Source organism: Acinonyx jubatus, chromosome X (genome assembly GCF_027475565.1).
Source record: "Acinonyx jubatus isolate Ajub_Pintada_27869175 chromosome X, VMU_Ajub_asm_v1.0, whole genome shotgun sequence".
Lineage (NCBI taxonomy): Eukaryota > Metazoa > Chordata > Mammalia > Carnivora > Felidae > Acinonyx > Acinonyx jubatus.
The window spans coordinates 89,719,855-89,730,527 of NC_069389.1; the positions used below are offsets into that span (position 1 = coordinate 89,719,855).

The following is a 10,673-nucleotide window of genomic DNA, read 5'->3' on the forward strand; positions in this document are numbered from 1 at the left end:
GAAGGAAATTTCTTTGATATGCTAATTCTAATTTTTATGGAAGTAATGACTCCAGGTAAATTATTTTCGTCTCTTACACCAGAGCACTTAATATGGCAACTGCACAAGAATACTGTTAAGGGTGTCAGAGCTCATTTTCTAAGAAATTGCTATCAGAAGAGAAGCGATCACTTAGCAAAAAGAAAGCCTTTCTCAAGATTGACATATTTCATATCTCCAGGAAAAGTTGTTGGGGTGGGGGCTTAGTATCTAGGCTGACAGGCAGAATTAGGTACTTTCCAGGTACTGAACTCTTTCTTTTTCTTTTTCTTTTTTCAAGTTTATTATTTATCTCATGAGAGAGAACAAGTGGGAGAGGGACAGAGAGAGGGAGAGAGAGAATCCCAAGCAGGCTCCACATTGCCAGCGCAGAGCCCGACGCAGGGCTCGAACCCACAAAGCATGAGATCGTGACCTGAGCCAAAGTCAGACACTTAACTGACTGAACTACCCAGATGCCCCTAAACTCTTTATTTTAATATTGTCTGTGATATTTACATTTCTCAGTCCACCTAGAAATGCTCCTGACCCATGACTTTTAATTTGTTTTGTCACTCAGATATACACTTGATATACTATAGGTCACCATATCAAATGCCCCGGTAGATTTTGTTACGATTGTAGGATTGGGGGGGGGGGGTTAGGAATGGTGAAAGAAAGAGGCAAATCTCTCAAGACAACAGACTAAACTGTTCATCCTCTGCCTGCCACCTCCATTAACTCCCACCACTCTCCATCCCGTACATTCTTTTCCTTGTCCATTATCTGTCTAAAATGCTCTGTGCTTTCTTGCTCCCCCCATCTGTTCTCATTTATTAATTCATTTCACAAACGTGTTTTGAGCGCCTGCTATGTGGTATGAACTGTGCCAGAAATTGGAATTATGGCAATAAATAGGACAGATGTGGTCTTGGCTTAACATCCTTTTTTTCTTCCTATCTTTATTTTATTTTTTTTAAGTTGATTTATTTTGAGACAGAGAGAGAAAGAGCGCAAACGCACGTGAGCCAGGGCGAAGAGAGAGGGAGAGAGAGCATACCAAGTAGGCCCCACACTGTCAGTGTGGATGCCGATGCGGGGCTCGATCTAATGAACAGCGAGATCATGACCTGAGCCAAAAGCAAGAGTCAGATGCTTAACCAACTGAGCCACAGAGGCACCCCTTTCTATCTTTAAATGTATCTACTATCCTTCAAGACCCGACTCAGGTCATCCTATTGTATGTAACTCTTTCTGATGAACTCAACCTACAGGACCTCTTCTTGCTCTCAACTAGCACTTAATTGGTATACCGCTCATTTGCCTCTATCATATACTCTATTTTATAACAGTTGTTAAAAATGCTTCTGGCCGCAAACAATAGCATGCCTAATTCATAGCAGCTGAACCACAGGGCCATCAAAAAGGAGGTGGCCCCAGAATTGAGCTGGTGTCTTAACAATGTCATTAAGGAGACAAGCTGCTTTGATCCTTCCACTGCCTTCCTCGGGGAGTCAGCGATGTCTTCCCTCACAGTTTGAAAGTGGCTGCTGTGGTTCCAAGTACCACATTGTCACATTACAGCGTCCAAAGCAGGATGCACCAGCAATGCCAAAAGGGCTTCCTTTTTCCGTGCCTTTTTCAGAAGCCACCGACAATTTTTAGTCACGGGCAAAGTGGTATGGGGCTGCCATTGCTGGCTTAAATCATTATGATTCCCCTCGTAGGTCTGGACATATTGCTGCCAGAACCATATTGGGGATCCGTTAGGAGAGAAAGAGTGAGAAATTACTGTTGGCCAGGAAGCACCACATATACCAATGCCTTTATGATTTTGATTTGTACATTTATTAGCTATGCTACCTTGGACAAATTAGCTACTTTTTCTAATTCTCAGGTAATGAATCTGCCAAATTAGGCATAATAACACATATCTCATAGGACATCCAATGAAATATTTCTTTTAAAAATGCCTCACACACAGTAGATCCTCAAATGTTTCCTGTATACATAGATTAGGCATGGCTCTACAATAGCAGATCTCTAACCATGTTCCTAGATTCTCATCTCTAGTCTCTGTCTTAGCTTATACAGATAATTATATGATGCTTTGCAATGTTGGTTCCCCGTGTATATGCTGAGTAAGCGATTGCCCATGATTGTAATCCAGAGTATTTTTTTTTTAGTTTTTTTTACATTTATTTATTTTTGAGAGACAGAGTGAGACAAAGTGAGAATGGGGGAGAGGCAGAGAGAGAGGGAGACACAGGATCAGAAGCAGGCTCCAGGCTCAGGGCTGTCAGCACAGAGCCTGACGTGGGGCACGAACCCACAGACCATGAGATCATGACCTGAGTCGAAGTCAGACGCTCAACTGACTGAGCCACCCAGGCGCCCCTGTAATCCAGAGTATTAAAAGAGACACTCAAATCTAAAAATGCCTTTTTCACAATTCCTGTGGCTCGTGTCTCCTGGTGTAGCTCGATGATCCTTAGAAGGGTAACACAGAGTAGCATTTATCAGGTAGTAGGATCTTAGTGTGAATTGTGTGATCAAATCTGTTTCAGCGATAACTTAAAGTTGCAGGATGAGGCATAGGTTTAGAAATCGTATCCAGTAGGATTAGCTCAGTTTGTTTCATTTGGGTTCCAGAGCTCAGGATATAATAAATTAGTTCATACTAAGGTATAATATCTAACTCTAATCTAATATGTTAAATGGCCTAGTCACCTCTAGGTCAGACTCTTGAATCACACAGATCTGAGCTTGGATTCCAACTTATCTATCCTCTTCGAGCTGTGTTCTCTACCTGTAAACTAACTGAAAATAGTAGCAATAACGTTGTAGAGTTGAGAGCGTTAAATCAGACTATACAAAAGGGCCTAGAACACTAAGGGTGTCCACATGTTCACTAATATTATTGTTCTTTATTAATATAAATCTTATAATCAAAATCATGTTATAGTATAGAAATATCAGGGAAGATGATTCTTACTTTGCCTTTGAAGAAATGGACACATAAAGCTTGACTGATTTGCTTTCCATCTTACAGGAAGATAATGATAGAGCCATAGAATATAGAATATAGAAGGCAAGAATATAGAATATAGAAGGCAAGAATATAGAACGACCTTCTGCCTGGGTGACTCAGTCGGTTGAGCAACTGACTTCGGCTCAGGTCCTGATCTCACTGTTCATGAGGTCGGGCTCTGTGCAGACAGCTCAGAGCCTGGATCCCGCTTCGGATTCTGTGTCTCCCTCTCTCTCTGTCCCTCCCTCCCGCCCCCCACCCATGTTCCGTCTCTTTCTCTCTCTCAAAAATAAACAAAAAATATTTTTAAAAAGGAGTCTCTCAAAGACCTCTATCTTCTTGACCAAAACTGATTCCTAATGACACAGCTAGTTTGTGGCAGCTGTTTTGATAACAGGAACAGGGTTAAAAAGACTGTTTTATTTTTTAAATTAACGAGCAACATACCCCACAAACACTTTGGTCCTTCTTCTATCTATCGTTGCATCCTTCTCACCCAGGGTCAGGAGGAATCAAGCTCTCACATGGAGAATCGGAGTTTAGATGTTGTTCCATGGTAGGTGCTCAATAAATACTTGCAAAACAAATTAATTATTTGGAATTTTTTAAGAGCTGAAAATGTAATGGTTAGAGTTGGCTTTTTTTGTTTGTATGAAAATATAATGACCCTACTGGATTTTTACAACTGGATCGTTTCAGCAACATATTTCTAAAGACACTTAGAACATACGAATGAACCAGGCAGGCTGCGACTTTTAATTTTTCTAATTCAGATCTGGACTTTGGATGAGCTTTCATTTCATACAGAATTTGACTTTAATAACGTTGGTCTTCTCTCAAACTGCTCACAAATCACTTCCTGCAGTGAGAGCTAATTTTCTAAAGGAGCAGCAAAGCTCAATCCTTGGGGGCAAACTCAGCTAGGTCTTTCTGACTTTTTGAGAAATGAAACATTTAGACAATGGTTTAACTCTTTTTCTTAGAACAATCAGCATAGATGTAGCGCCTTGAAAAGTAAGCGGATGAAGTAACCCTGCATTAGGAAAAGATGACAGTCTTTTTAACAGTGGACATTCTATAGTCATGACTATCTTCACTCTCTCCCTACACCTCTTTTTGGGTCCCGACAGAGTTTTTGTTTTCTCCTCTATCCCTAATCCCAGGAAAGGGCTTCTTCTCAGTCCTTTTAGACATCACGACAAGTATAAAGTTGCTCATTAATTAATTCACTCCTTTGTCACGTTGTTTACTGAGTGTTTGCTTTCTGCCCGGCACTGGTAAAAATCCTGAGGAGTCAGAGATGAATGAAGCATAGTCTATACCCTCAAGGAATTCACAACCTCATGGAGGTAGACCAACAAGCAAACAGATAAATTGTAAAGTGACATAGTTAAGTGTGATTGCCGAGATATGAGCCAAATACTGTAGGAACCGGAATGCTCTGTCTCCCAAGAGTATCTGATTTATCATCTGCATCTCTAATTCTGAAAGAGAATGCAAGGTCCTCATTAAATGATTTCAGGCCTCATAGAACAAGCTGGAGAGATATTTTTGGCGAAGGGCAACTTCCTGTTGTCCCTGGAATAACACAAAGAGGCTGTATACCCCATGTTTGTGTAAAACTAGTCTTGCTACTAATAGCATGTCTTGCAGCAAATTAGTAATAACAGCATATGGCTCAAAAGGAAGTACTCGCACCAAATAGCTGGAAGAAAGACACGTCTTCTGCAAGGTATCTGAAGCAGTTCTGGGGATGAAGGTACCATGACACGGAGGGTTACCTATTTTGGGGTGCTGACGCTAAAGCAATGATCCCACCTGGCATGGCAAGTTTAATGGCAACCAGGCAACTGACAAAATAGAAAGGAAAACAGTGACTCTAAGCACTCAGACATGAGAAGTTGTTGGGTCTTCCACCTGTCCAAATGGTCCCGTTCGGAAGTTCTCTTTTATTTTGCGAGGGGACCCTGCCATCGCACTGCTCAACAGTGGGGAAAGACCCCTGAGATCAGTTCCTCTGCCTCTGGATGTGAGAGGTTTGACACATATGACCTGCCTAGCAGTGGAACACTTTTGGGGCGCCTGCCTGGGCGGCTGTGTTGGTTAAGCTGATTTGGGCTCGGGTCATGATCTCACGGTTCGTGAGTTCGAGCCCCGTGTCGGGCTCTGTGCTGACAGTTTGGAGCCTGGAGCCTGCTTCAGACTCTGTGTCTCCCTTTCTCCCTTCCTCTCCCCTGTTCGCATTCTGTCTCTCTCTCCAAAATAAACATTAAAAAAAAAAACAAAAAACAGTGGAAAACTTTTGCCGATGTTGCCTGCTAACAAAATAACAAACAGATAAAACTACACAAAAAGTCTCTCTTCTTCAGGGCAAGTGTGCTAAGAAACCTGCACGTGAGGAATACTGAGTTTGTCATGGGATTGTAGGATACTTTACTTTTACATGAGGCTTCATTTTGTCTTTCCTTGATGCTAGGACCAGTGATGATATTGTTTTTCTTGTGACTGTCGATATCCTGTGTGAACACAATCTTTGCCAAACCATTGATCTCTTGGTAATAGTGTGAGGAATTCATAGCATGCTCTCTAGATTGGAATATCATTTGTTTTAAGGTATATTTCCCAGTGTGATGAAAACCTCAGACCATCTGGTGCTATAGACCGAACGTGTGCGTCGCCTCAAAATTCAAAGGTTGAAGCCAAATTCCCCATGGCATTATGAAGTCATGAGGGAGGAGCCCTTATCAAAGAGACTCGAGAGAAGGATTTCATTAGACACAGAACCTGGAGACACCCTGATCTTGGATTCCCTAATCTCCAGAACTGTGAGAAACAAATGCTGTTGAAGCCACTCAGATGATGTCCTTTTTGTCATAGCAGACTAAAAAGACTGAGATGTGTGGTTTCCAGTCCAACGTGTAAGGAGCTTGGAAGTGGCCACTACATCCCAGCAAGTAAAAATGTAGAACAAGTGGAAACATCAACGACTCTTCTTAGATCCATCAGAGAAGTAAGGCCACAGGCAAACTGTTACCCCCCAAATGGGAGAGACAGGTGAATACAAATAATCACAGGTTACCAGAGCAGAAACCCATAACTAGAAGCCTCTGCCAGAACCAGCGATGGAGTAGAAAACCCTGAATTACAGTTGACAAATTTCGGGATGCTTAATGTTGACAAATTGGAGAATTAAAAACTCCAGGAGGAGCCAATCATAAGGAGGGATCCACACTTTTGTGAATGGTATCTCTAGGAGCTTGACCTGGTTTTAGCAGTGAACGTCAGAGAAAAATTCCCCCAGGCTTTTGGCAGGAGGGAGGAGGGGAAAAGTAACCATTTTGAAATAAGCTAGAACATTCTATTCTTCTTAATAAGGCCTCCCTCAAGATACATTATTTTACCAGAACCTAAACTATTGGGTTTTTGTTTTCAGAGACTAACCAACCAGAGGGAAGAGAAATCTGCAACTCCAGCCCTCTATGTCCATCCTGTGCCACCTAAGGGGGTTAAATAAATGGACAGGTACTTGGGAAGTTCACAGGCTAGAGGCATAGGCTCACTAAAAAACTGAAATCTAATTGTAGGGCTATAGAACACTTCCAGTCTCCCTCCCCGACATGTTGCCACCACATTACTAAAGGCCTATTGACAGCAGTTCCTTTTGCCCAGTACATCATGTCTAGCTATCAGAGAAAATGTCAAGGTAGCACAACAAGACTCAGATATGGCAGGGATGTTGGCTTTGTTAGACTGGGAATTTAAAATAACTATGATTAATACGTAAAAGGCTTTGATGGATAAAGTAGGCAGCATGCAAGAACAGGTAAGAACAGGTGGCAATGTAAGCAGACAGATCAAATTCTAAGATAGAATAGGAAATAAATACTGGAGATAAAAAGCACAGTACCAGGGGCGACTGGGTGACTCAGTCGGTTAAGGGTCCGACTTTGGCTCAGGTCATGATCTCGTGGTTCGTGGGTTTAAGCCCCACATTGGGCTCTGTGCTGACAGCTCAGAGCCTGGAGCCTGCTTCCGATTCTGTGTCTCCCTCTCTCTCTGCCCCTCCCCCTGCTCATGCTCTGTCTCTCTCTCTCTGTCTCTCAAAAATAGACATTTAAAAATTAAAAAAAATTTATATAAAAAAATCAGAGTAAAAAATGAAGGATGCTTTTGATAGGCACATTGGTAGATTGACCACAGCTGAGGAATGAATCACTGAGCTTGAAATTATCGTTTTTTTTAAGTGTATTTCTTTATTTTGAGAGACAGAGAACATGAGCAGGGAGCAGCAGAGAGAGAATCCCAAGCAGGCTTCATGCTTCACACTGAGCCTGACATAGGGCTTGATCTCACGACTGTGAGATCATGACCTGAGCTGAAATCAAGAGCTGTACAGTTAACTGACTGAGCCACCCAGGAGCCCCAGTAATAGAAACTCCAAAAATGGAAAAGTGAAGAGAAAAAAATTACTGAAAAAAACAGAACAGGATATCTAAGAACCATGGGACAACCATAAAAGTTATAATGTGTGTGTAAAGTGAATACCTGAAAGAGAAGAAAGAGGAACAAAATAAATATTTGAAGCAATGACTGAAAATTGCACCAAATTAATCACAGACACCAAACCACATATCCAGGAAGCCCAAAGAACATCAAGAAAGATAAATAACGGTGACAACAACAACCAAAAAACGACACCTAAGCATATTATATTCAAACTGCAGAAAATGAAAGGTAAAGACAATATCTTGAAGGAAGCCAGAGGGGAGGAAATCCCTTATTTATACAGGAACAAAGATAAGAATTTACATCTGACTTCTCAGAAGCAATGCAAGCAAGTAGAGAGTGGAGCGAAATATTTAAAGTTTTGAGAGAAAAGAAAACACCAACTTAGAATTATGGACCCTGCAAAATTATTCTTCAGAAGTGATGGTAGATTCAATATTGCCAAGACATTAGTGCTTCCAAAGTTGACTTGTAGGTCCAATGCAATCCCCATCTAAATCCCACTGAGTTACTTTTTTTTTTTTGGATATTGACAAACTGATTCTGAAGTTTATGTAGAGAAACAAAAATTACAAAATAACCAACCCTGCATTGTAGGCCAAGAACACAGTTGGAAGACCGATACGGCCCGATTTCAAGAGTTAGGATAAAGTTACAGTAATCAAGACAATGTGGTATTGGCAAAAGAATAAACAAAAACAGGAAAAGGATAGAAAGCCCAGAAATAGACTCACATATATATAGTCAACTCATCTTTGACAAAGGGGCAAAGGCAATACAATGCAGGAAAGATGGTCTTTTTAACAAAAGGTGCTAGACCAACTGGACATTTACACACGAAACTATGAATCGAAGCACAGACTTCACACACATTACAAAAATTAACTCAAAATGGATTGGAGAGCTACATGCAAAATGCAAAACTGTAAAACTCCAAGAAGATAATATAGGTGGAAACCTATATGACCTTGGATTTGGTGATGGTTATTATATACAACATCAAAACAAATTGAATCCAACAGCGAGACTATTCAGTTTTTCCAAAGGCACCAACTATGGGGCCAAAGGTATGATCCATAAAGAAATAATCGACAAGCTGGACCTTATTAAGATTAAAGACTTCTGCCGTGTCAAAGACACTGTCCTGGGAATGAGAAGACAAGCCACAGACTAGGAAAAAATATTTGCAAAAGACATATTTGCTAAAGGACTATTATCATAGTATATATCATAGTATATATACACACACACACACACACACACATATATATATATATATATATATATATATACACACCATATATATCCTAAAGCTCAACAGTGAGAAAAAAAAACAACCTAATTTAAAGATGGGCTAAAAACCTTAACAGATACCTCACCAAAGAAGATATACAGATGGCAGAGAAGCATATGAAAAGATGCTCCACATTATGTGTCATCAGGGAAATGGAAATTAAAACAATGAGATGTCACTACACCCTTGTTAGAATGGCCAAAATCCAAAACATTGACACCGTGAAACACTGGTGAGGCTGTGGAGTAACAGAAACTCACCTTCATTGCTGGTGGGAATGCAAAATGGTATGGGCATTTTGGAAGACGGTGTGGCAGTTACAAACTTAAGAAACTCAACACAGTCTTACCATATTATTCAGCAACCACACTCCTAGATATTTACCCAAAGGAGTTGAAAAACTATGTCCACAAAAAACCCAGCATGCACATTTTTATAGAAGCTTATTCGTCACTGTCAAAACTTGAAAGCAACCAAGATATCCTTTGGGAGGTGCATGGATAAATAAGCTATGGTACATCCGGAATTTGGGATGTAATTCAGTGCTAAAAAGACATGAGTTGGTTACCAAGCCATGCAAAGCCATAGAAGAAGCTTCAGTGCATATTACTAAGTGAAAGAAGCCTATTCTGAGTACACATCGGGAGACATATCAGGAAAAACAAACTCTTCCTTCAAGATTTCTTTCTAGAGGGGATAACAGAATGCGCACTCACTCATTCATTCAATAAATATTTAGTAAGTGCTTATTCTATACCGACAACTGTGAGGAGTGACACAGGAAGATTTTTACAAACCACCATATAGACAAACTGAACACATGTAAGGATTATGGGGTGAAGCAAGTTGATCATCACCAGCTTCTTGGAGTTAGCTAGAATATTCAAATTCATCCAGTGAGACAGATACTTTAAATGGTAGCCTTTATATATAGTGCATACTGATAGACACTGCAAGAGAATTGAAGAAGGGTTAAGAGAAGAGAGAGGACTGGAGCTGGGCCTTAAAGAATATGATAGTGTTCACCTTGGCGGCACATATACTAAAATTGGAACGAAACAGAGAAGATTAAGATGGCCCCCGTGCAAGAATATGATAGAAAGTGGACAAGCAGAGATGAGAAGCATGGTTTCTCCAGATAGGAGAAATTGTATGCAGGTAGATAGAAATAAGTATGGTTTTCCCCGACCTAAAAAGAGAGAGGAAACTATTCCAACCAATTTCTCTTTATAGTCATCTCTCTCTCTTTTAAACTCATAACCAAACTTCTCAAAAGAAGAATCTACACCTGTCATTCAGGCAATAGTCACTAATTTAGCTCTCACGTGCCAACTTCATGAGAGACGTTTTAATCGCATCTTACTTGTTCTGTCTTCAATTCACACAGTTGACCCATCCCTCTATTTTGAAACCAGACTCTTCCTTGGTTTTGATGTTGTCACTTCTCTTATTCTACCTCTCTGGCCATTCCTGGGCCTTACTTTTTAAAAAACAAATGTTAAAGTTGCAGAAGTTTTGGATTTACAGAAAAATTGTGATGATAGCACAGAGTTCCCATATGCCTCACATTGCTTCCCCTATTATTGCTATCTCAGAACAGTCTGGTACATTTGTCACAATTAATGAACCAACATTGGTACATTATAGTTAACTAAGTCCAGATTTTATGGTCAGATAACCTTAGTTTTTAACTGAATGTTCTTTTTTGTTCCAAGATCTCATCTAAGGTACTAAATTATAATTAGTTGTCATGTCTTCTTAAGCTCCTCTTGGCTATGACAGGGTCTCCGTCTCTCCTTGTTTTTGATTGACTTTAAAAGTGTT

The 10,673-nt window shown here is 40.4% G+C and overlaps 1 pseudogene; it reads left to right on the forward strand.

The window, feature by feature from the left end:
• The first annotated feature begins 9,867 nt into the window (after positions 1 to 9,867).
• On the forward strand, positions 9,868 to 9,982 carry LOC113597854 (uncharacterized; annotated as a pseudogene).
• Positions 9,983 to 10,673: the final 691 nt, after the last annotated feature.